This window comes from Lissotriton helveticus, chromosome 8, assembly GCF_964261635.1.
Source record: "Lissotriton helveticus chromosome 8, aLisHel1.1, whole genome shotgun sequence".
Classification (NCBI taxonomy): Eukaryota; Metazoa; Chordata; class Amphibia; order Caudata; family Salamandridae; genus Lissotriton; species Lissotriton helveticus.
In genome coordinates, this window is record NC_136069.1 from 138,909,729 (window position 1) to 138,936,207 (window position 26,479).

Consider the following 26,479-nt stretch of genomic DNA (forward strand, 5'->3'; position numbering starts at 1 on the left):
TGTCTTAAGTTTTACATTCAACGTACTACACAATTCAGGAAATCAGACCAGCTATTCGTGGCCTATGGCCCGATCTGCAAAGGACAACCTGTTACCAAACAGACTATTACTAGGTGGATTTCTTCTACCATTACTTTTTGTCACCAACGGGCTGGCAAGCCCCTTCCTGCTCCAGTACGAGCTCATTCAACTAGAGCTGTGTCAACTTCAACTGCCCTCTTTGAGGGGGTACCTCTACGACACATTTGCAGAGCTGCTACGTGGTCGAGCAGCCATACTTTTACGTAGCACTATTGTCTACAATCAACAGACGCCGCGGATGCGGCATTGGGACAAGCGGTGCTGCGGAATCTTTTCCAATAAGGTGAGCCTCTGTTGCTACCCGCCTCCAGTCATAAAGGTATTTTCTCTTAAATTTTGACATATTGCATTTTAAATGATATCAACTTGTATGCTTGGAGTTTTATATTGCTTTTATGACTTATATGACTATTTACTGCTTTCTACTCTTATTCAAGCATGTGAATCTATGAAAGACACCCCTAATACTGGAGAAGAACATAAGTTACTTACCTGTAAACTGTGGTTCTCCAGTATTGGTGTCTTTCATAGATTCACATGCGACCCTCCCTTCCTCCCCTCAGAGGCTCCCTTCTCCTCAGGCACTTTGGTTATTTGGTGCTATGAAAATCTGAGGACTTGGGCTTCTGAGGAGAAGGTTCTAGAGGGAGCTACAGCCTGATTGGCTAGAATGTGGACCAATACATAATGACACTGATATGTTACTAAAGTGAGTTCTCCCTTAGGCTTTCTATGGGCCTATTCTGTTCTATGGTACTTTTAAACTTTATATATTTTACTGCATTATATGTATGTATATATGTAATTATGGTAATTTTCATTTATATATGCATATATTACTGCTATTCTATGTACCGTGGGACTCCCACTTCGACGACGGGGAATATTCAAGCATGTGAATCTATGAAAGACACCAATACTGGAGAACCACAGTTTACAGGTAAGTAACTTATGTTCATATGTCTTGTGCTTGGATGTATTTTTGAGGGATACATATGTGATGTGTGCCTAACCATTGAGGCATGACTAAAGGACAGATATGGGTGAGTGATTGTAGGTTGACTGTCATTGAAAGAGAGAGGGAGATGGAGAGGGGTTTAACATCTTACTTGGCACCCTTAGATGCATTGGTAAAAGACAACCCATATGCTGCACTATGAAGAGAACAGCCTCCGTGATAGGGCTGAGATGGAGACTGGATCCAGTTTGGCCTCCAGGAACAGCTTCTGCCAACTGAATCATGGAGAACCACTTCCTCTCCTCTCTCCTCTTTCCACTTACCAGAAGTGTGGGCCTCCTCCTCAGCATGAAACAGAATGTGCCACCTCCTTCCATAAGGCTGCCTTCTGGGTTCCAATAAGGGTGAATTGTTATGTTTCATATAGATACCCCAATATAAGCTCAGGTTGCAACCTAACCTCTCACCTATAATTCCCCTGCCATTATACTACATAACAGTTCTTGGGGCTGACCTTTTACCTAGTTAAGGTACTGCTAACAGGATTTGGGGTTTTCCCTGAAAACTAGCCTCATCCATTATGCATGAAGATTCTTGGAAACTCAGCAGGATTACCATCTCCTGCATAATAACTATGTATAAGGTCATTCCCTCCGTCATCCTAAGTCCGACATTACATAGCAAGGTAGATCCCCAGAGGGTAACACTTTGGGTATATATACACCATATCTTTGCTGAGGCAAGGAGAGGAGAAAAAGGACTTCCATGCTGACACACTGACGCAAGACGCTGAAGTTTCTGCATGCAGACACTCCAGCTCGCAGTGGTCTGACATCCCTCGCGGGGTGTCCATCTCAAGACCAAGGCGGGGTCCCACAGTCTCTCACTTCAGGTAATGGGGTTGACTTTATCTTAGAGGGATTCTTGGCTCTACACCTACATACATGCTAGGTACATCCAGTTAGAGTCGCATCGTAGGAGTACGCGGTAGTACTGTCATATATTTTTATACCTGCCTGTCTTCATTATTTTAGCATTATGGTAGAAATCTACCATCCTTTTACTCTGTTGTTGCTTATAATCATGTATATCTGTTTCTGTCTTATGGTTGTTTCACCATACCCATTTTACACTAGAATGACACTGGTTCAATAAATGCCTATTGAAAACTTCCCCACCGTTTATTCTGTGTATCTCTCTGAGGCAAAGTGAGCACAAGTGACTGAACAAAAAGTACTGCACTGTTTCCACGATCCCTGATGGGACAGATTTGTCATGTTCGATAGTTGCCAATAACTATTCTCTCCTTGGTAAGAGGGGTTTCTAGTGGCACTGTGAGCTAGCTGGCATAGAGGCAAACATACGCGGTGGGGGTGTCTGGAATCAGTCTGGACACCAATCCCATAGTCTATGTTGTGTAAACGTGCAGATCCTATATAGGTTTATAGGGACTACACAAGAGAATGGAGGTCGTTTCAAAACAGTCGCAAAGGTGTACCACTTAGCACAAACACAAAACAGACACATAACAAATTATCAGGTCCATGTCCATAGCATTTTTCTTCAAGTATCTTCTTTTATTCAAATTGTATTAAAAAAGATTCGTAATTAAAAAGAACAGCAGACGTGTTTCGTCCAGACAGATGGACTTCTTCAGGGCATGCATACCGTATTTACATCAGAGTGTCCGTGGTAGGTAAGAACTTCAAGCAGGATGGCAAAAATGTGTTTCATCAGGAATTCTTATAACGGCGATATGTACTTCTCCCAAGTGTAAGGGAAGTCAACGGTCTAATACACCAGCATAAGTTAGTCCAACAATCTCACCATAATAAGGTGCACTGAAAGTACAGAGGACAATCACCAGCTCCGACATTGATGAGGTCGAAATCCGACCTGGCGAAATCTCCTGCGAAGTGATGACGGTCAATGGAGGTAACCCTTGTAATTGTTTGCAGTATTTCACCACAAACTTCACTACAAAGGTTGTCTCTTTCTAAGTAAATGTGTTTTTCATATTGAGGTTGAAGGACGGCATTCTTCTGGCTGTCAAGATGAAGAGGAAAAAAGCAGATCCTATCTATTTGATAGTATTTATGTTGTGGGGAGGGAATAGGTGTCCGGTGTGTGTGATTTGGTTCATGTATGTGTAATTTCTCCTATTCCATTCCAAACGGAAGTCGCTGCCTCTGTTGCAGGAGACTTCATCTGCTAGAGTAGATCTCAGCCAAGTGTGCGGAACGTTACATACCATCATAAAATTACTTGTAGCAACTTTATGGTCTTAAATTATGTTTTTTTAGACTTCTCCCCCTTTGTCAGGGAGTTAAGTCATGTATGTCTCTACTTTTGAATAAGTTTACACATGGAAATGGCTAATAGCCCTAAGTAGTATAAAGATACTCTGAAATGTAAGAGTAAACTTACACATATAGGTTTACTCTAATGTAAGTTTGACTTGGTGAATAGGCCCCAGTGTGTGGAATGCCTAAGAATTTTTCCAAGTGTAGTATTTTGTACTGGAAGAGTATACGTCCAGTATACATCCTGTGCTACACATCACACACACGCCTCTGCACCATGGTGCTAGGCAGCCTGTTTGTGTGCCAGGTCAAAGTTGGTGAACCATTTGTAATAAATATAGCTCTGTGCTGCTGTCTCAGGTTTGAAAAAGGTTGCCGTACTAGAAAATAATAAATCTGCCACTCGGCTGAGCAAGCAAGTCTAATTTTCTCACCTTGAGAGTCGCAAGGTAGGCACATCTCAGTGTAAGCAACTGGCACAGTCTGTGGGCATTATTAGTGTGAGAAGAAAAACATGACTGAAGTGGGTTCTAGTTATCCAAATATCATCCAGCATTCATAAAGGTCTGCTTCTAGTATGTCTTGGGAAAGAGGCAATACAGATGCAGACAAGAACATAATTGAGTGAAACTCTGATGAAAATGACTACCACTTAATAATCTTCAACCATGATCAAAAACCTTAAGTGACGATAGGGTCATCAGAAATGTGCAATCCTTTTAAACATGCATGTATAAGATCAATCTATCATGCACACAAAAGGTGATGGGAGGAATACTTACTTGCAATTTGTTTAACCACAGACAGTCACTTAGGGTAGCAGTCCAACCCATTGTTCTTAGCATTATCTTGTTTAATTGTACATGACTTACTCCCCTATGTATGTCTCTTTTTCTCCTGTTAGCTTCTATCATACAGCAGCCCCTGGTGTCACCCTCACAATCATCCAAAACTCAGACCCCAAGGGACATCCTGGCAGCAGCAATCAGACCTTCTACAATCCGACCATCAGGTAAGTCTGGGAACTTCTACATCTCATCATGGTGCACTTTCAATAACCTTCTTTTCTCTTTTTACACTGTTTACATATTAAACTGATGGTTGATGATAAGATTAGACCGTCTAAGAATGTTTAAGAAAGGGAGCGCAGGACACCATGCTGAACTAAAGTTGATAGGGGCAATGGGCAACCAATGCCAATGTCAATCTTCACTGCCAAGGCATGCAGTATATTCTACAGAGATACCTGCCTTACCTGTACCATATGTATCCCCTGCACCACAAGCACTATCTGAACCAGGTGCACAACCACCAAGAACATGAGCAGTCTCGAGACTCTGACCAACAGCTTTGCTTAGGCAGGTTAGTTGAAGAAAATACCCTTAGTATGTTTTGTATTATTCTCACAGTGTTTGTATATTACAACTGTACACCTTTTACCACACACACATGCATCATTCATTAATTTGTGTCACATGATTTCTGTTGCATTTACCACATAGGACAGTGGTTTTTATTTAATCTTTTTTGCTCATGTGTAAGTCATATTAAGATTGCACTTAGATGTAGAAAGTTTTTTTTAAACTTTGTGTGTGGCTGACATTCAATGCATCATACAGCACGATTTGTAGATCCAAGAACAACATTATAATTAAATTGCAAAAGATTTACAGAATTATATTCTTTTAAACGAAAAACATATACTGTTGTGGTAAAGAAAAACTGTCCTGGGAAAAGGGCAAAAAGAAAGAAAACATAATTTTAACTTAGAGGGGAAATACAAACTTGGAGGGGTTGGGGCAAATCATTTAAATACATCAGGAAGCGACAAGGGAAACTACTCTATACACAAAGGGAGGTAAAGAAGGTCCATAGTCCATAGAGAGTCCAAAATCAACAGTCCCTTTTCAAAGAATAAAGTCGGACCATAAGCCAATGTATGGGTCCAACTCAGGGTCCTGGCTCTGGGCAAAAGTCCCTGCCATCCCCCCTCTCAATTTATATGATAATGTTCTGACGCACCTCTAAGGCAAATGGCAGGACCAAACACCTCACGGAAGGAAAAAACACAAGTGGTAGTATGGGAAACATTGACGAAAGATAAAGGGGAGGTGGGACTACAGTATGTGGGGCGGGTTGGGGAGGCAGAACGTCACAGTTCGAGGTACATCTGTATCTGGCCAGACACCATTTCTCGGAGCATCTGTACCTCTCCAATTAAGTCCTGGATGTCCTGAGAGAGCGCTCCCTTAGCTTCTAGTAGTGGTGGCGTGACCATCTTGAATGCAGCCTGTTGTGACCACAACACGGAATGACGTCACAACACAGCCACTAACCTTAAATATGATGGAAGGCTACTGGCAGCACAGAAGGAGCCTGAGGTGTCAGGGGAGTAAGTGTCCCTTGACTCTAGTCCTGCCGGGTGGGCACTGGGAGGAGAAAGAGATGCAGCTGGAGTTGGAGCCCCCCCAGGAATGGGGGCCTCAGGAGTTAAGAAAGGGCTGTGGGCAGGCCCAGATGATGTTGGTGCCTCCTTTTATGACACCACTGTTTGTTCTTCCTCAATGCAGTAAGCTGCCCACAACCACTGCCCCACCAAATGACTCTTTACCCTTTGCCCGGAATCTCTTGGAGGATGATCTAGTAACTCTCTGGCTGGGTGCACTACCCCTGCCAGAGTGCTGTTGGTAGCTTCCACCTCCTCGCTGGTTGTATCAAGAGGTACTGCCCCCTCCGAGTCAAGAATATCTTTTGTTGCTCCTGGTACTGCTCTGTTCTTGCTTGGCCAGCCTAGTCCGCTGAAAAGTATTTTTTAAAAAGCGATCTTGTTAAATCACTGGATCAATAATGCATATCTACGTATTTTTTGCTGATTATGTCGAGGCTTTACCAAACTTCTCACTATCCTGTGTTTACATCATTAAGTGCTGTGAATTTGCAGACATTAAAATTGTCAATTCACTGTAGCTGGAGTATCAGCCATTCCAAGTAGGTGAAAGGGTAGGTAATAGCGGAGACACATTTTTCATCTAATTCTCAAAAGTAGGCTCACAACAAGTTCCACACATTGGTTAGCTTTGAGGAAAACATTATTCCCGCCAAGTTTACAAAGCATTTTAAAGTAAGTAGAACCGAGTCTAGATTTTTAGACCTCTAAAGATCGACACATTAAACAGTAATTGTGTGAACTTAGACACTAAAACATCACAAATGTATGGTGGTTAGGAAATAAGGTAACAGTACACAATGTCAGCATATACATAATGTTAAATACAGATTAGCACTCAAGCCAAAGAAAGTAAAAAATAAACATTCACAACTTTCATACAACAGCAAAACATGTTCAGTTAAATTAATAAGGTTCTGACAAAGCTAACAGTAAACACATTACAGGACTGCACTCTCACAAATCACATAAACCTTTCTGCCAAAGACCAGTGTACACGTACTTACCATCTCTCTGCTCCTCAAACTCTTGTAGATGAGCATGGAAGGTTGGCCAGGCATCTTTCTGGAGCCTTCAGTACAGTGGTGTCATGAGGGGTGCAATTTATGTGTCTGGGATTTGAAGCTTATAATGTACTGGACCTTAATACGAGCCCAGCTATATAGATTGTTGCACAGCTTCCCCCGCTGAGTGTGGACATCCGCTGCATTGTATCACGTGTCAACGTCCCTTGAGATTTGGGCACGCGCTGCATTGCTTAGCTGTGTTTCAGGCCACCTAGCTGAGGATACATGATGCCATCCCTCTGTGGTGATGCTTAATTCTGATTCATTAAAGGGGGGGCTTCTATTCAAGTCCCAAAGCCATGCAGGGGCAAGAATGTAGCACAGAGCTGCAGGATGGCGAAGGATCCTTCTTGGAGGAGAGGATGGCTGAGATTGAAAACAAAATGGCGGACTTCCTGTTCCTATATGTCATATACTGTTTTGTTGCGGTAGGCGGAGATCTCCACCCGAGTGCAGAGACTCTTCTACTCCCTGTGAGGACGAGAACCTCCACACATGAGTCAGGGACTCTGCATGCAGAAGTCTGTACATGTAGTCCAAGACACAAAAATGTTAAGGAGGAATCAAAGGGCAGGTTTACGGCGCTAATATAGTGTGCTTATTCATGATTTTATCATTTTTGCCCTAAACCACGAGTGTTGTACATGAAATATTGTGTTTGAATGTTGGTCAGGAGAAGTGATACAATGTTTAGGAACATAAAAAAAGACATTTTATTTTCATTGAGCGCAGCGTGCTAAAGTGAAATATTATCCAAAGTAAACAGAGTTGCCTGAGGATTGTATGTTTGGACAGTGTGTTAGATGTCCACTATTCATCATTTACAACTGTTCAACCACATAACTGCAGTAACCAAACTAGCAGCAAAGAGAAAAAGAGTTGGCTGGCTAATTCTGCTGCTGACAACTCAGCCTCTGTTCTGGCCCCACCACAAGTCCCAGTGACTGTAGGTCATGGTCAACATCTATCTATTTCTGGCTGGAAATTCCCCGGACCTCAATCCTCCCCCTTCACAAGCACTATGCGATGCCTTATCTGAGTTCTTTTTTGCAAAGGTTAATGATATTTATCAAGCCTTTAGCTCAGATCAGGCTAACAGCAGGATTACTACCCCCATGATTACCTCCAAAAGTGCTATGACCTGCTTTACTCCCCTCACCACTGAACAAATCGAGAGCATAGTGAAATCGATTAAAGCGGGCTCTGCTCTGGACCCATGCCCGACCTCCGTGCTTGCCACTGTTCCAGACACAGTTATCCCCATTATTACTGCTGTCTGTAATAACATATTGTCATCTGGTATTTACCCTGACTCACTAAAAAACACTTTGATTAAACCCCTGCTTAAAAAGCCGGGCTCAGACAAAAGCAAATTAAAAAACTATCGCCCTATTGCGAGCCTCCCCTTTCTAGCCAAGGTTCTAGAAAAGGCAATGAATCAGCAGTTATCTGCCTATATAGAAAATCATAATTTGCTGGATGATACACAGTTCGGTTTCCGCAAAAATCATGGCACCGAAACCGCCCTCATCAAAGCTGCTGATGACATTAGAATCATCCGCGATCAAGGAGGAACAGCTTTGCTAGTTCTTTTGGATCTTTCAGCAGCTTTCGACACGGTCGACCACAAGATCTTGGTCGACCGTGTCGAGTGGATGGGCATTCAGCTTACTGCTAGGAACTTACTTGCCTTCTTTCTGGCCAACAGAACCCAGGCGGTCACCCTGGGCCCCTTTCAGTCGGCCAGCCTGTCGCTACCGTGTGGAGTCCCTCAAGGCTCATCCCTAAGTCCGACACTATTTAATATATATGTGTCGGACCTTGCAAGTGTCATCAAAGCATATGGGATGGGCCTGACCTCATACGCTGATGACACTCAGCTGGTACTGGCAATAAAGGGTGATGGACAGAGGGTGGCAGAGAAATTCCAAAATGGGATGATCGCTATTGATGAGTGGATGGCAAGGAATTGCCTGAAGCTCAACTCCAATAAAACGGAGGTGGTTATCTTTGGCAATCTCACACCAGCATGGTCCGCCGCTTGGTGGCCATCGGCCTTAGGTACACCTCCCTTCCCCACGGTCAAAGTAAGAAATTTGGGTGTCACTTTTGACGACCAGCTTAATTTCATGGCCCACGCAAATAAGGTGGCAGCTAACGCCCACTTCAAACTTAGAACGGTAAGAAAAATTATACTGTATCTACCAGACTCAGCAGCCAAAACGTTAGTCACGACTCTAGTTTTGACATCACTAGATTACTGCAACGGTCTGCTGCTCAATGCTCAGAGCAGAGTTATCAAAAAATTACAGACCATGCAGAATGCTGCTGCTCGCGTACTGTCAAAAAAAAACAAATTTGCACCTATTTCAGACACCTTGAAAAACTACCACTGGTTGTCCATCCACAACAGGGTAAAATTTAAAGCTTTGTGTACAGTCTACAAGACTCTGCAGGATCAAGGACCTCGTTTCCTTAAAAATAAACTGACCCCCTACAATCCATCTAGAACCCTCCGATCCTCCTCACTTAACCAACTAGTGGTTCAACGTAGTCGAACAGCTTCCTGGGGTGATCGCCGCTTTTCAATTGCAGCCCCTAGACTTTGGAATACCCTTCCAAATCACATAAAAACTTGCCCTTCTCTTCTTCAGTTCAGAAAAAAACTGAAAACCTGGTTATTCAATCAGTAAGCCACACCTTTTTTCTTGATCAGGGTGAGACAACAATGCATTTTTAGCGCCGAGACGCCCATGGGTAATTGTACGCGCTTTTCCAAATATCATAAACATAAACATAAACATAAACATATGTAAACTCTTTTGTATGGCAATGTATGAAGATGTTGTGCAATGTTAGAAAAATGTTGCTCACAACTTCGGAGGATCACACCGGCACCCCTGGGTAGGTCAAAGCCTTTAAATCATGCCTTTTGGATGTGTATCCCATTAGCCCTCTGCTGAGGTACTCTGGTTGGACATCTGTGCAGTGTGAGGAGATGGGGAGAGAGAACATATCCGGGATCACCTGCAAAAAGAAATATCATTTTTTAATAAGGAGCATCTTTTATAATTGCACTGCATTATGACTTCCTACATGCAGTGTTTTCCAGGGTAATGTGTGGAAGTTGTGTTGTAGTGATGAAGGATTATGTTTGACGTGCTATGTCCAGATACAAATGTAGGCTCAGTGTAAGATTTTGTTATTTACCAATAAGCCACATGTCACTGAAAATCCCTGCAACCAAACAACGTGCAAGAATCGACTGTCGGAATATGAAACTGTTGTGTGTGCTTCCAGGAAAAGAAGCGTACACATCAGGAAAACAGGCCTTGGCAGCTCAGACAACTTGCATGTTGATGGAATGCCAGTGGTGTATGTTGCGGGAAAGGTTTACTATGTGGCGAGTTGCTTGCCTGTGAGATGCCAACATTGTCAGAAAAGACCGGCTGGAAAGATTGAGTGGCCATGAGGGCAGCCCGTGTTTTGACACAGGCTGAGATAGCCTGGGAGCTGGCTGTAGGACGTGCAACTCAGGGAGTCCAGCTTTCGGTATGCTTAGCTTTCTAATGTCTTAAACTTATCAAGGTCCCGGCAACTTATATCTGAACCTTATCATGCTCTGATTTTTTTTGCAATAATTGGGATTGAGATCATCCTTTTTCTAATCCTTGGGGCTCGGGGGGCCATCACTTGGCTACTTTTGATACTTTCATTGGATTAATCGTCTTTACTATATTGAAGCCTTCAAAAAGTCATTGAGTACAACGAAACACTTTTCGGCTGTCAATGTGCTTTTATGTGGAATAAAAATGAATGGAACCATCAGTTTTTCTGTGTTTACCTTTTGCTCATTGAAGCTGACGGACGGACACTTTACATTTGATTGTGGTGGTGCTCTGGACATTAGATATTCTATGTATAAGGGGTTTTCCCCTGTACTTGACACTTTCTGGATGACATAGTGTTTTCGTCTTCATTGAGTACACCTGTCCATATATATGCTATTAATACTTTACTGAAATTGTGCATGTGCCAGCATTGTTCTAGACCATTGTCGCCTATTGCCTACTTACATGAGGAAATGCAGTTTGACTTCATTCCTCCTGCTTGTTTCATGTAGGGCTGACATTTCAGTTGTGAAACTTCACACCAAGAGTACCTACTCGCTAAGTGCACTCTTGACCTCCTCTTTAGAGGCATGTTTCAGCACCATTGAAGTCTTGATTGCACCCTCTCCGGCTGATCCCCGCAGTCTATTGTGCTATAATTTTACAGCCAGAAGGTGTTTTCCTTGTTTGGGGCACATTTTTCTAATTAATTGATAAAGAGATAGAGAGAAAGAGAGAGTGAGCAGACAGCTGCTGCTAGGAAGAGCAGGAGAAGTGCACACTGTTGTTGTCTTCCCTAGGCAAGATGAAAAAGACAGGGCCCTTTTCCTTCCCTACATTAGGGAGGGTTGTTGGACTTGGCCTTCATCTATGCTATTTTTGATGAATTTATTTTTGTTGGCATTAGGACTCTATGCACTTTACCATTGATGACTAGCACTAAAGTGCCTGTGCTCACTCCCTTGAACATGGAAACATTGGCTTACACCTAATTGACATATCCAATTTACTTATAAGTTACTAGTAAAGTGGTATACTATATACTCAGGGCCTGTGAATTACATGCTGTTAGTGAACCTGCAGCACTTAACCCACTCACGTAGCCTCTTAAAACCTGTCCCAGGTCTGCCATTGCAGCATGAATGCAGTTTTAAACTCCCAATTTGACTTGGCAAATTAAATCCCTTGCCACAGCTTAAACTCCCCATTTATTACACACGTCACCCCTAAGGTAGGGCAGAGTGCATTGTAATTAAAGGGTTGAAATGTACTGGTAGAGAAAAACTCCTAAATTTGTTTTTGACATCTGCAAGACCTACTTTTCCCATAGTATAGCATTGGGAGCTAATATTTGATTGGTAAAAAGTAAACGTTTCATGTTTGGTGTTTGAGAAATTGTTATTTACAACCACATTTGATGGTAAAGTAGGATTTTAAATGAAAATTTTGAAAATGCCACTTTTAGAAATGTTAAACCAAGAGGGGGGTCAGGCCCAATGGACAGGACCCAGGTAGGGCCATTTATCAATATGTATACAAAAATTGTACCTGGAATCCTATTTTTTCAAATGAAGCATTGTCCTGCCCTAACTATTTGGTGCCTGCAGCCTGTTCCTGGGTCACATGACTGGGTGTAATTGTCAGTTAGACTTTGTTTATTCCCCCCAGGCAGCCACACAATAGAGGGATTAGGTGTGCCTGTATGGGCCATCACTGGCAGGATGGGGAGGTGGACCTAGGAAAAGCTTCACTTGCAACTGAATAGGCTTTGCCCTTCCGCCACACAAACTTTACCACTGCATTGTTCATGCACCCAGCTTGGATCTAGGGCATGGGAGGCAGGAAACATCCAGAACCTAATAGGGAATTCTCTAGAAACTTATAAAAATAGAACCATCAGACCCATTCTCCAGTTCAGTTTCTGGACATGCAGAAGGACTCATAGAGTACTGCCGCTGTGTCCTGCTCTGTACTTAAGAAGACTGCTTTGCTGCACCTGGAAGTACTGTTTTTTTATTTGTCCTCATTGTGCAATAATTTTGAGTAGGAGATATCGGAGACCCCTGGTTTCACTGTTCCGACTTATATCAACCCCTTTTGTTGGCGGGTGGACTAGGGAAGATTTTTCCATTCCTGGCACCAGGGTCCCCTTGTTTCCACTTCCCATGTTTCCATCTCATGTGTAGGGAAGCTAACCATTTTGGCTACTCTTACAGGCCCTTTGCCTAGTGGTTATTGCTATTGCATAATCATTGGACTTCCAAAGACCGTTCTACGTTTACCATACATTTTGATTTCCTTCCTTCCCATATATTCCAAAAGCTGTACCTCTTGCTTAGCCTCTCATTACGATCAAGTTTATTCACCCTTTGGATAGAAGTTAGCCATTCCCATTGTGTTGGGGGGGTTGGGCTTTATCCAGTTGATACAAATGTCCCTTGTCGACAATAAGATTAGAAGAAATAAGAGGTTTTCTTGCTTTTTACTTAATTTGGGATACCCTTCGATGTAATGACCGACCCCAAAAATAGCGAGGTCTATGCTTACCTCTATTGGCTGTTCCACTAAATTCGTGAGAACTTTACCTACATCAAGCCAAAATTTCTCGAGCTAGGAGCACTGCCGGAACATATGCACATAGTCTGCTCTCTTTTCTCCTCATTTTGAACAGCTTTTCTCCTTCTGATTACTTATTTTAGACAGCCTCTTTGGTGACCAATATGCGCTATGTATGGTAAACAGATTTTACAATGTAAAAACATGTAGCCATAGATATTTGCCATCTATCCTGTATACTCAGCATTGCCAGCTCTTTCACCCAGGTTGTGACGGGTAATATAAACTCCTCTTCTCCGGCTGATATCAAGGCCCAATACCAAACTGAAACTTCTTTCCTTATTGTCATGCCCCCTGAAATGTTTTCTCGATTTCTCTTGTTCCTGTTTCTTTCCCTCCGAGGATCTTTACCCAACTCAACAGTTGGTAGCACTGATAGAGTGTCATTGGTTGTGGGTATGAGTTGGTCCCATTCTATTAAGCGATTATCTTCTAAGAGTTGACTCCATTTGACTATTCCTCCTTTCTTTTTCTGGATGGCTAGCTTATCCTTCAGACATTCTGGGGTTACCGGAGATTCCCATATTGGGGCATATTCACTGTAGTAAGATATCTTCAGGCATCTTCTTATCTAATACCATAGTCTGGAAGCTGACCAGAACATTTCCAGTTTTATCTTTTTAAAGTACTTTAGATGTCTAAATGTATAAAAAAAAATGGCTGCCTTCACTGATAACCATTGATTGTAGTTATGTGGAGTAGGCCTCCCATTCATTTAGCAGTATCCTCATGCTCTTAAATGAAAGGCTCTACAATATTCTAATAAATCTGGGCTTGCAATCCCCCCTTGCTCCTTTTTTCCTCCTAGGTTTCCTCCGTGCTATCCTCGTCGCCTTTGAGGCCCATATGGAACTGCTTAATACCCCTTGAAGTTTTTTATCCACTCCTTTTTAAGTTCTAATGGTATGGAGCTAAATATAAATGAAAATGTAGTTAAGATTGTCATCTTCAGTATGTTTGACAGCCCCATGAAGATCAGGGGGATCCCCCCCTGACTTTGAGGAGTTTTCTAACCTCTCCTTGTACTTAATTAAAATTTGTATGAGCTATTTTCTGTATATTGTTTACTATTTCAACGCCCGGATATTGATTTTTTTTCTTTCACAAGGGGGTTACCGCTGTGATAGTTCCACTCCATGATTTCGGATTTTTCTTGATTAACCTTATAACCCGCAACCTTACCAAATTGATCAAGGGTTCTCTCTATTGCTGGAAATGCCCCTATCAATTTGTTGGTGAATAACAGAAGTCATCCGCATAGAGGGCAACTTTTTTCTCCCAACCTCTATAGCAGAAGGGGGTGATCTCGTTGTTACTTCTGAACTTGCTTGCTACTGGTTCAATATATAAATTGAAGAGCGGAGGAGAGAGAGGACAACCCCCCTGGTTCCTCTATTGATTGTTATTTTCGCAGTAAGATTACCGTTAACCAGAACCTTGGCTGTTGAATTCCTCTATATTGTTTTAATGGCTCTCTGGAAGGTTTCCTCTAAACTGTATTTTCCTAATACAGCATTCAGAAAAGGCCAACTGACTCTATCGTACGCTTTAGCTGTGTCAAAGGTAATAACTGAGAAGGGGGAGATTCTCCTCTATTGCTATATCAATTGCCCCAATTAGTTCATGTGTCAACTCTTAAATTTTTCTCCCTTTAATAAATCCTTTCTGATCTCTATGTACTAAGTGGCCTGCTACCTGCCCCAACCTTCTAGCCAAAACTTGTGTGTAGATCTTATATTCGCTATTCAGAAGCGATATTGGCCTGTCCTATTCACATTTCCCCAGGTTTTTCCCAGGTTTCAAGAGTATACTAATTATCGCTTCGTTCCATGAATCTGGAAGATCCCTTCCTGCTAGATAGATATTATTTAATACCTCTGTTAGAGGGGGGTCAAGACTCCCTTAAAACAATATACAATTCATTTAGAAGTGTGTCAGGGCCTGCGGATTCCCCCTTTTTTAGGCTCCTAAATTTTTCGGTCACCTCTTCCTTTGTGAAGTTAAGTTAAAGGTAAGTTAAAGGTACTGGCACTGGAAAAATAACTTCTCTAATGTGCTATTGAAAAGGCATGATAATCGTTTTTTAAAAATTCTAACTATTTCGAGCACGCTGTGTTTTTACTTGTGGAAATCCTTTTTTGTTCACTCACCGCTTAACTCTGCTTCTCTGACACCCGCAGTTCATTCTGCCAACTCCCCGGTCCACCACAGGTTTTTCCCGGTTGTTGTGGAGGGAGTGAAGGCAGTAAAGACATCACTATCCGGGTTATTGGACAGGGGGTGGGAATACTTTTAACCAAACTATTTAGGGAGCACATGAGGGCGACGCGCAGCGTACGTGCGCCAAAGGTGTGCCAGAGGCAAGCCCGTCTGCGCCCTTCTGCGCCCGAACAGGACCAGGGGCCATACCCCCTGTACAAAATACGGTTCCCCGTATATACTCCCACGAAGACCTCAACAAGCTTCGCCCCCACGGCCAACGGAATTGTAAGGTGCTGACATTAGATAATCCATCTTTCTCTTGCCCCTGTTGCAATTTCTCCTTCTCCTTGAGCTTACAACCTCCGGGATCGGATACCTTGGTCCACAACAACCCTACTTCCTATGTGTGGTATAAAGAGAAAACATCTACCAAAGACAATCGGTTCTTCAGCATAAATTGTAGATCGCTGCCAAAACATAAAGAAGATATATACAACGTATTAAGTAATTTCCAACCTGATGCCATTTTCCTGACGGAAACATAGCTTAATGACAGCTTAGGACCTGACATCGCTATTGCAATTCCCCTGAACTACACGATCCTTAGGATGGATCCAAAAAATAAAATAGGAGGAGTCATTGGTATCATTTTTAAAAAGGAATTCATTTGTAAATGGGAGGAACTACCACTAAATAACTGTGAAGCTGGGCTTTTTAAACTAGCTCTCACACCCCGATTTACTTTTTGGGGGATGTTGATCTACTGTCCCCTGGGATCAGCAGGAGCCTGGGCGGCTGCACTCCCTGATTTTATTGCTCCTTTTTTACTTGACGCCACTAATTTCTTGATTTTAGGAGATTTAAACTTACATTTTGATGACCACAACTGTTCCATTAGAACAACGCTAATTTCTGACTTTGACGCATTAAATGTGCCGCTACGCAATTCTGGCCTCACGCATAAAGCAGGACATTTGTTGGATCCTATTTTCTCCATCCTAAATAATATTACATGCGAACTTACTATACCTTTACTCTGGTCAGACCATTACTTAGTTAGCTTTAAGCTTAAGCAGGTGGTGAAACAGGAGACATCATTTGCCACAGCCGACTCAATTTGGTCCAGAAATTGGAAAAAACTTAACATAGACCTTCTAAACGCCCAACTGCTTAACTCTAAACCAGACTTGAAAGCAGTCAAAATCTCGTATACGAATATCATTCATAACTGGTTAACTGCATCAGCAGATACTCTTATCCCGCTAACTAAGAATAAACCGATGTACCACCGTCTTCCAGCCCCATGGTTCTTTGAGGCACTTAAAGTGGAAAAAACGAGATGGAAGGTGCTAGAGAGGCAGTGGAGGAAACACTATGCACCGGCGGAAAAACTGTCTTACAAGCAAGCCATTAAACCCTACCAGTCACTATGCAAGAGGGCGAGGGCGGAATATACTAAAAACAATATTCTGGCTGTACAAAATAACCCTAAACTTCTTTTTAAAGTGGTACAAGGACTGTCGGGTGCAGCACACCAATCAGAACACCCTAAACTATCTGTAACACAATGTGAACAGCTAGCGATATACTTCAATGATAAAATTGAGAAAATTTACACCGAATTTAGTATAAATGGAGAACAGTGCTCTGAATCAATTCAAATGTCAGCAATCTTCACTCCTCTTAGTGAGCCGGTAGAATCATCTGGGAACATACTTACCAGTTGCCAACTGATAGATACATCTTTTATGATATATTAAATAGCATTAAGTTGGGTTCCCCAAAGGACCCTTTCCCTGTACACATTCTAAAAAAATTGGATCCCCTGATCTTAAATGGGATTATGGAATTGCGACCCATTCGGAATAGGCTACAATCACAGGGATGGTGGTCTGCTGGGGACAGCAGACCACTATGTCTGTGTTGCTTTTTAAATAAAGCAATTTTTTTTTCATATGCAGCCCATTTTCCTTAAAGGAAAATAGAATGAGTTTACTAGAATAAATTAAAAGTTTTCTTTTTATTGTTTTATAGGACCAGTGCCTGCCCTTAAAAACTATTGTTTGCTGCCAAACACAAAGGAGAAGGGGTCCTTTTTGTGGCTGGCATAGCACCAATTTGAAATGGGTGTAACTGCGATTGTTTTGCAACTGCATTTGTGGTTTCAAAACAATCATACATCACCCTGCAACTTGCTATTTGGAAGGGATTCCTTAGGCATGCCACTTCCTAATAGCGACTCCCAAACGCTATTTTGCAAGTTGGTAATACATTATTGACTCGCAAAATAGGGTTTGTACAGGGTTTGCACATGCTACAACCCTTTTCGTGATTTTCTCTTTGCAACCGGCAAAAACGGTTGAATAACCTGCCTCCTGTGTCCAACCTGTATAACTCATTCTCAGTTGTTTTAGTACTTTAGGCAATAACAAATGCCACTCCAACAGCCTCCTGATTGATTTGTGCCAACAGTAAAAGAATAATGGTTAAACACATTGTTCAAGCTATCAAGAGAGTCAGCATGGTGTCCCATTTGTTCTAGATGCACCCTAAACTATCTGTAACACAATGTGAACAGCTAGCGATATACTTCAATGATAAAATTGAGAAAATTTACACCGAATTTAGTATAAATGGAGAACAGTGCTCTGAATCAATTCAAATGTCAGCAATCTTCACTCCTCTTAGTGAGCCGGTAGAATCATCTGGGAACATACTTACCAGTTGCCAACTGATAGATACATCTTTTATGATATATTAAATAGCATTAAGTTGGGTTCCCCAAAGGACCCTTTCCCTGTACACATTCTAAAAAAATTGGATCCCCTGATCTTAAATGGGATTATGGAATTGCGACCCATTCGGAATAGGCTACAATCACAGGGATGGTGGTCTGCTGGGGACAGCAGACCACTATGTCTGTGTTGCTTTTTAAATAAAGCAATTTTTTTTTCATATGCAGCCCATTTTCCTTAAAGGAAAATAGAATGAGTTTACTAGAATAAATTAAAAGTTTTCTTTTTATTGTTTTATAGGACCAGTGCCTGCCCTTAAAAACTATTGTTTGCTGCCAAACACAAAGGAGAAGGGGTCCTTTTTGTGGCTGGCATAGCACCAATTTGAAATGGGTGTAACTGCGATTGTTTTGCAACTGCATTTGTGGTTTCAAAACAATCATACATCACCCTGCAACTTGCTATTTGGAAGGGATTCCTTAGGCATGCCACTTCCTAATAGCGACTCCCAAACGCTATTTTGCAAGTTGGTAATACATTATTGACTCGCAAAATAGGGTTTGTACAGGGTTTGCACATGCTACAACCCTTTTCGTGATTTTCTCTTTGCAACCGGCAAAAACGGTTGAATAACCTGCCTCCTGTGTCCAACCTGTATAACTCATTCTCAGTTGTTTTAGTACTTTAGGCAATAACAAATGCCACTCCAACAGCCTCCTGATTGATTTGTGCCAACAGTAAAAGAATAATGGTTAAACACATTGTTCAAGCTATCAAGAGAGTCAGCATGGTGTCCCATTTGTTCTAGATGCAATTATTGTTAGTCCAATCAGTTTTAACAGGACACATTGAAATAATTGTATTGTAGTATATCGTAATGCAATTGAATGTATATACCACTTACTAACCTTGAAGCTCTTTATGCCAAGCAGCCTCATGCTTTGGAGACCTAAGGTTAGTGATGAACTCAGTGGTTATTGTTTTTGTCGGATAACAGGATTAGTCTTGCTCTCACAGAAACCATTCCATGCATTTACTCCAGTTTCTTCTGTTTCGTTTTTAGAAGTTAATTGCTGTTAGATGTGATCATTAGTGGAGGTATTTGAGTTGATACAGATGGTTGGTGAGATTAACATATTTGCTAGAGCAGATTAGATATTATTAGGTTGTAGGGGTACGACTTTAAAAGAAGGAGAGGTCGTGATCTTGAAATATGGTGTGGTTAGTTTGCAGAAATACAATGACAGAGACTAAGACAAACATGCATGTGATTTATACCAGCTGTGCTTGGAGGAAGGAGCCATACAGAAGATAGAAGGTAAGGCATTATTTAAAAGAAAACAGAAGAGATATTTGTTTGAAGTTTTAAATCATGGACAGTTTTTCATTGAGGTTTTGTAGGAGTGTTGTGTAGGCTTTATAAGATGGTATTCAATCTGAGGACACAAAACTGTAGAAAGAAACACCATTATTTTTATGTAAAATAGTACAATATTATTAGGTATTTTCGATAGCCACTATAATAAGTCTGTCCCTTCCTAGGCTTCCTTTGCACAGCCGTTTCCGCATGGATAGCTAATAAGCTCTGGGTTGGTATGTCAAAGTATTGACTGGACCCGTACATAGAGAAAAATTGAAAGATTTATTTGGGTTGCTCTTGAAAGACGGAGTAATCTTATTATCATATCAACATGAGAGTAAATGCAGGCCATATAATGCAAACATTGAAAAGGAAATGCTGCAATTACTGAAATGGAGGTTTTATGATGTTCACCCTTAAATTTTAGGTCTCAGTGTTAATTAGAAAAGGAAAGTGGGATTCATTATGGATGCTCCTGGTTTAACATGGCAAAAGATGGCGGGGTAGAGGCGAGCACAGCCTCCCCAGACTGTGAAAGCGTATTGTATGCACTCCAATGATTGAAAGGTGGCGACCCAGACAACGAGGAGAGAGGGGGAAGGGATAGGACTCTCCTTAGAAATTTATGAGGTCATTGTAGTGAAAGGGCTGCTGATTTGTTGTTCTTTCTGAGCTTTCAAAAATAATAGTATCCAACAAGGCTAGCAGCAATAAGAACAGTGTTATCTACAGGTGCTTGCCATGGCCAATTAGCCTTGAATAGAAGCGAATCTTTCACATCTCTTGGCATATTTATATGTAGTTGATTTACATCGACCCAGTTAAGTTTATAACATTCAATGGCTTGTAGCTATCATTTATTTTTATTTAATTGAATTTGGAGGGCGCACAGATACCCTGATGGGTTTCCCGGCATCATCATGGTAGGGAAATTAAGGAAATTAGAGATTGAGATAGTTCTGCTCTGAACTTTGAGTTCTCTCCGTTCATAGGAAATTGTCATGTGATGTTAAGCAGGGCAGATGGGGACCAAGTACATGGATGGTGCCAAGTACCATAATGCTGGACCTGGCTATTCTCATAGAGGTGGAAGAAGATTTGGCTAGATATAGTGTTGCATAAGCTATCTTTGGCATAGCTCTACAAGGTGTACTTTCCCATCAAGAGGTGACATGGGTGAACTAGGCTAAATCAACCAACGATGAATGTGAAATACAGGTTATTGTAGCCCCAAAGAACACTACTCAGTGTGTTATTGAAATATGAGTTATTGCTTCTAGGGTTACTAACAATCCCTATGAAGGGATCAGGGACACCATCTTAATAGTGACAAACCTATTTTGTTATTCCCAATATCATACACACATTTTATTAAGAAATGTTTACTCTTTTAAGTATTGTATTGTATTGTATTAGGTTATTTGCAGAGCGCACTGTGACCAAAATGGAATCCTGGTTAAGACAGGATTAGCCTTAGACAGAAATTTAGCATGATTCTTAGTGAGGAGAGAACCAGGTTTTCAAAGATTTTCTAAACTTCAACAGGTCAGTTTGAGATCTTAATGAGGCTGGCAGTTTATCCCATAACTTTGCCGCTCTCACTGTAAAGGCACGTCCTCCTTGTTGGACTTTGTGGACTCTGTCTTCTTTGATGTAGTTACATGTTGCCGATCAAGGGATAAGCCAGGGGTATATTTTCTTAGTCTAGCTTGTAAAGGTTTTGGTTCTTTGTTCTGTGGTGCCTTAAAACATTGCAGAGGGATTTAAATATAATCCTTTGTTTAATAGGCAACCAATAGAGATCTTGAAGAGCATCAGAGGCAGAGGAGTACCAGATTCTGTTCAGTGTTAATTTAGTTGTTACTATCTGAATGCGTTCCAATTTTTTTAATAGGGAACTAGGGGCTCCTAAAAGAAGTGCATTACATTAGTCCAGCCTACTGACACCTCTAGTAATCAAAGATCTAGCTGGGACGTTAAGCAATGGGTACAGTTTACTGAGACTGTAGATCAATGCAAACCAAGTCCCAGCAACTTCATTCACCTGCTTTTCTACTGAGAGGTCCTCGTCTAGGATTACCCCCAAATTCCGAACTGCAGTTGAGTTGCCCAGCCAGGTTTCTGTGGGTAGAGGACAGAGATAGGGAGGTATGGAAATTGAAATTTTGCTAGAGGGGCAGCAAAGGAGCTCCGATTTGCTTCCGTTCATCTTGAGTGAGTTAGGATTCATCCAGTTGAATATATCCAAAAGGCAGGCCTGAAAATTGCAATCGGAGTTAACCTGATTTTCATTTAATGATAAAATCAATTGGGTGTCGTGTGTATAATTAATAAATGTAATATTGTGGGACTTAATGAGGGCGATTAGTGGCTTGATATAAATATGAAATAAAATTGGGCTAAGAGAGGAGCTCTGAGGGACACCACTTTGAGTCATTCTAAATTCAGAAAGAAATGGGGGCAAGGATTCCACCTGATAACGGTTATCCAGATAAGATTTTAGCCAGTTAAACATCGGACTTCCGACACCCACTGACAATCATCTAGTCAGGAGAGTGCGGTGGTTGACCATGTCAACCGCGGCTGATAAGTTTAGGAGGACCTGTACTACGAGTTTTCCATTGTCTGTCATCCTACGTATTTTATCAGGGGCGCAGGTCAATGCCGTCTATGTTCCATGACCAGGCAGAAAGCTGAATTGCTCTTCTTCTGGCCATGAGTGATCCTCCAGATATTGGGAGAAGATTGTGCCAACATGAGCTGTAATATTTTTACTCAGGAAGGGTAGAAGGAAAATCGGTCTAAAGTTAGCTAGGACTGATGGGTCGGCTGAGGCTTTCTTCAACAGCTGCTTAACTATAGCCCTGTTCCAGAAGTTAGGCACCATATCAGTTTCAAGGGATTGATTGCAATGTTGTAGGAGGGGCCTGGCAGTTTGTCTTCCCATCTTATCCACTGCTTTGTTGGAAGGGGGTCGAGAGGTTATCCTGACTTAATGGATCTATGCAATAACTTAAATGCCTCAATAGGAATTGGGTTCAGCCTGGTCAAAGTTGCTGAGGGGAGGGCCAATATGTATGGCATGGAGGTTGAGATGGACGTTTGGTGTTAGGGGTAGAAATGTTGAATTCACTGGGTCTGTCAATGCCTTCTAAAATCGTTAAGTAAAAGTATGTATTACTACAGGAACAATCTTTCCTCAGTACATCTAAAACAACTACACAGAATATTATAAAAACAGAAAGGCATGTTATAAGTAACAAGAAAAATACTTAATATTTCTCACGTGGGTAAAACGTCATCTGGAACATAACACTCCAGTATCTACTTCTATGCACTACACTAAGAGAGCATGAAAGTCTGATCAACTTGCAGTCTAGCCTTTCTTAGGGAAAAGAGATGCTCTGCATACCTTGTTGACAGAAAAGGCTGTCTTTATCAGCAGAAGCACGAAGACAGTGTTCCCTGCGAAGGGCAAACCCGCTGCTGTCTTCCTCCGGGACTCAGCTCAATAGTTTTCAGGAAATGTAGCATCTGTGAAGTGCGAAGTCTGCTGGCAGTAGGTGAAACCGTCTCTGGCAGAATCTTGTGCGATTATCTGTATGGAGGACTTCTCCTGACAAGTGGCAGTCCTTATATACTAAATCTTATCAGAAAGTGGAATTTCTGACGTAAGTTTAGTAATGTTGATACAGATTATGTGCATCAAGATGTGCATCCCAAATGTTTCCTTATTAACAAATAAGATAAAAGCATGTCAATTCAGACTACATTATTTCTGCTATATTCCTGTTATTATTTAACTCTGATATGGTGAAGAGTATACATTTGACCCAGATGAATGTCGCATCAGGTGTTAACCTATGTCATTAGTCATATTAGTTGACACTTATATTTCTTAGAAAGATAAGGTCAGGCAACATCAGTGTCAAATGGCAGACATGACAATCTATCTGCATAAATTGGGAAAGATTGTGTCTTCTATTGTTTAAGATTTAGAAGATGGCGATTTCCGCTATCCAAGATGGAGGCGGGACCTACATAAAAAGTAGTCAGACCTTAGAGGATTTACGTCAGTGTGAAAAGTTGGACGGGTTGCTATTATCCTCATCACTATTTGAAGAAGTATATTGCTTAAGTTGGACTCTCTTTCAAGTTCTCTCAGCCTTCCTGCTGCAGTCATCCTTGAACTATCATTGGATACAGCTGTACTGCAAGCCCAAGCTCTCCGATGCAGTGCTGCAGATCCATGGGGCACTGAGCGAGATTGTTTTGAGGGTGGAAACTGAGGTATCACCATGTCAACTTCTTGTTGTGTTCTTTTAAAAAAAAAATCTTTATTGGCTTTTTCAGAGTAAATCAAGGAGAAAGCAAACTCAACACCACACAGGGCGTTCACAATATAACAGCATAATCAGTAGGCTTGTGATTATCGCATGTGGACTAGATTACACTCGTGAACAGTGGAGTACAGTCAAGACATATAACTGGATATTAATTTTTAGACATGTCTATTGGTACAGCTACACAGGTACATTTAGGGCGACATTTTCTTCCCTTGCACTTGGTGCACCAGATATTGCCTCAGTGGTTCCCAAATGTCCTTTGGTCGTGAACATACAGGCAATTCTTCTGCATACAATTCCAAGGTTTCCTTGCACCCATCAATCTGAGGGCTGAGTCTGCTATCCCATGACATGGCGACCCTTCTTTTGGCTAGCAGGAGAGCAACTCAAGCGTACCTGCCCACCAACCCTTTCAGTTGAGGAACATAACAGAGCAAACATGTGAGCGTTGCGCACCGTAGTGAAGTTCCTGTCATGGTGTGTAAGCGATTAAGTACTTCCTCCCAGTACCCATATACTGGACCACATTGCCACGACAGATGGTAGTAGTCTGTGCCTGCTTGCCTACACCTTTTGCATTGATCTGAGTCGCTGAGTCCTATTTTGTACAGTCTTGGAGGGGTGTGATATGACTGGTGAAGAAATTTAAAATGTATAATCCGTAAATTCCCATTGGGCGATAGTTTACCTGTCATAGTGCATATGTTTTCCCATTGTTTCACCGTTATTGGGGGATCTAAGATGGAGTTCCACCGCTCCAAACTCTTGTCTGCTGCTCTCACTGTTTCCTCCTGCACTGCCTTATATAATTTAGTGATAAGCTTTTTTTTTCGTGGGGGCCACGATTAGGGGCTGTAGAGAGTGCAGAGTAGGCGGCTCATCCGGGAAGGAAGTGTAATGGCTTTTCATGGCTCGCTGTAAGCGGTTATGTTGTGTATGTAAACAGCGGAGTGGGATTATCAATGAACTCTAGATCAGCATTGCCTATATACGTGCCCGCAGGGTATAAATCGCACAAGTGAGTGATTCCCACCTCCCTCAAGGCTTCAGCGGACCAGCTTCTTGTGCAACGGAGATTGCAGTGTACCGAGTCAGCGACAGGGCCAGGGCATAAATAGGGAGCTTGTCAGCTAGCTTTCCAATTGCCTGCCAGGTCTCAATAGTAGCGTCCATGGTGTTGATCTCAACCTTGGGTGTGCCTCGTGAGTGTGTGTGATTATCCCCGCTAAAGGTATGGGATGTGCGTCCCCGTCCTCAACAGCCAAGTGCAGAACAAAATCATGTGATCTGAACCAATAATAGCATACTGTGCCTGTGCACATAAATAATATATGCACCGAATCCCCTCTGGGTGTATGGAAGTGTCAGAGTGGTCCACTGATTCTGGCTTGTTTCGTTCCCCATATTAATTTCAGGAGCTGTGTTTTTATCGTGGAGAAGAAGTGTTTAGTTAGGCTAATTGGTATTTTACAAAAAAGGTACAAGAAGCGGGGGAGAATGACCATTTTGACAACAGCCACACGGTCTGCAAGAGATAGTGGTAGATGAACCCATTTCTCCATCTGATTTACTAAAGTGTTCTTCCATAATTTTCCCTGATGACTATCTCCGGGTCACGGTGCACCCACTCCACTAGGTATTTGATGGGCTCTGTTGTCCAGATTAATGGGTATTCCATCGGGGGAGAGTGTGTACACACAGTCAAAGGGATCACTACAGATTTATCCCAGTTTATTGTAATACCGGAAAAGAGGCCAATTCTGATGTACTCACGGAGAACCGCAAGAAGTGGACCTGTGAATCTCGAATGAAGAGAACCATGTCATCCGCGTATATTGAGATACCCACAGGCAAGTGATTGAAATTGGGCGCCGTGTGCCTGTGCCTTTGACGTACTATGCAGGCAAGTGGCTCCATCATGATAGAAAAAAGCAGGGGTGACAGAGGGCACCCCTGACGAGTGCCTCTATCTATTCAAAACGGTTCAGAAGTGAAGCCCCCCACCAGCACCCTAGCCAATGTGTCCGTGTACAGTATCTGCAGCCATTGTAATAACACATTTGGAAACCCGATTCTTTTTAGGACGTGGAACATGTATACCCATTCGATCGAATCGAATAAAATGCCTTCGCAGCATCTAGCATGACTGCTGCCGCCGGAAGTTCAGGGTTTAATATGTAAAACGTAGCAAATATTGTACGTAAGTTATTAGACGTAGACCGGTCCGGCACAAAACCGGATTGATCAGGCAAAACCATGGTGGGAAGCACAGGTTGCAGTTTGGTGGCAATTATTTTCGCCAGTATTTTGGCATCTAGACTAATAAGTGATAGAGGGCGGTATGACCCACATATGGTAGGTGTTTTGTCCTTTTTGAGCAGGGTGATAACTAAAGCTTGCCTAAGAGATGGCGGCAGAACACCAGATTCATGCGCTTCCGCGTACATCTCCATAAGGTGAGGGATCAGTAGGTCTGCATATTGCTTATACTATTTGGCAGTTAGCCCATCTGGCCCTGGAGCCTTGCTGTTGGGCAAGGACATAATCGCCTCTTTAACGTCAGATTCTTTTATAGGTTGGCTAAGATATTCCCTATGCCCGCCTGACAGCCATACACCAGCTATATCATCAAGGTAGTCTTGTAGTGCAGCCTCGTCAAGTGTCCCCCATGTAGTGTATAACTCTCTGTAAAAACTCCTGAATTGATCTACTATGTCTTGTGGTTGATAGTGTTCAACACCCTGAGAGTCAATT

The 26,479-nt window shown here is 42.1% G+C and overlaps 1 long non-coding RNA gene across 3 annotated transcripts in view; it reads left to right on the forward strand.

Moving 5' to 3' along the window:
• The window catches only part of LOC144772429 (uncharacterized), a 1,363,881-nt gene that overhangs the window by 781,567 nt on the left and 555,835 nt on the right, over positions 1–26,479 (forward strand). For all 3 annotated transcript variants that reach the window (XR_013599737.1, XR_013599738.1, XR_013599740.1), the window contains exon 5: positions 4,247–4,354. This is a non-coding gene — a long non-coding RNA (uncharacterized LOC144772429). The remainder of the gene's footprint in view (positions 1–4,246; positions 4,355–26,479) is intronic.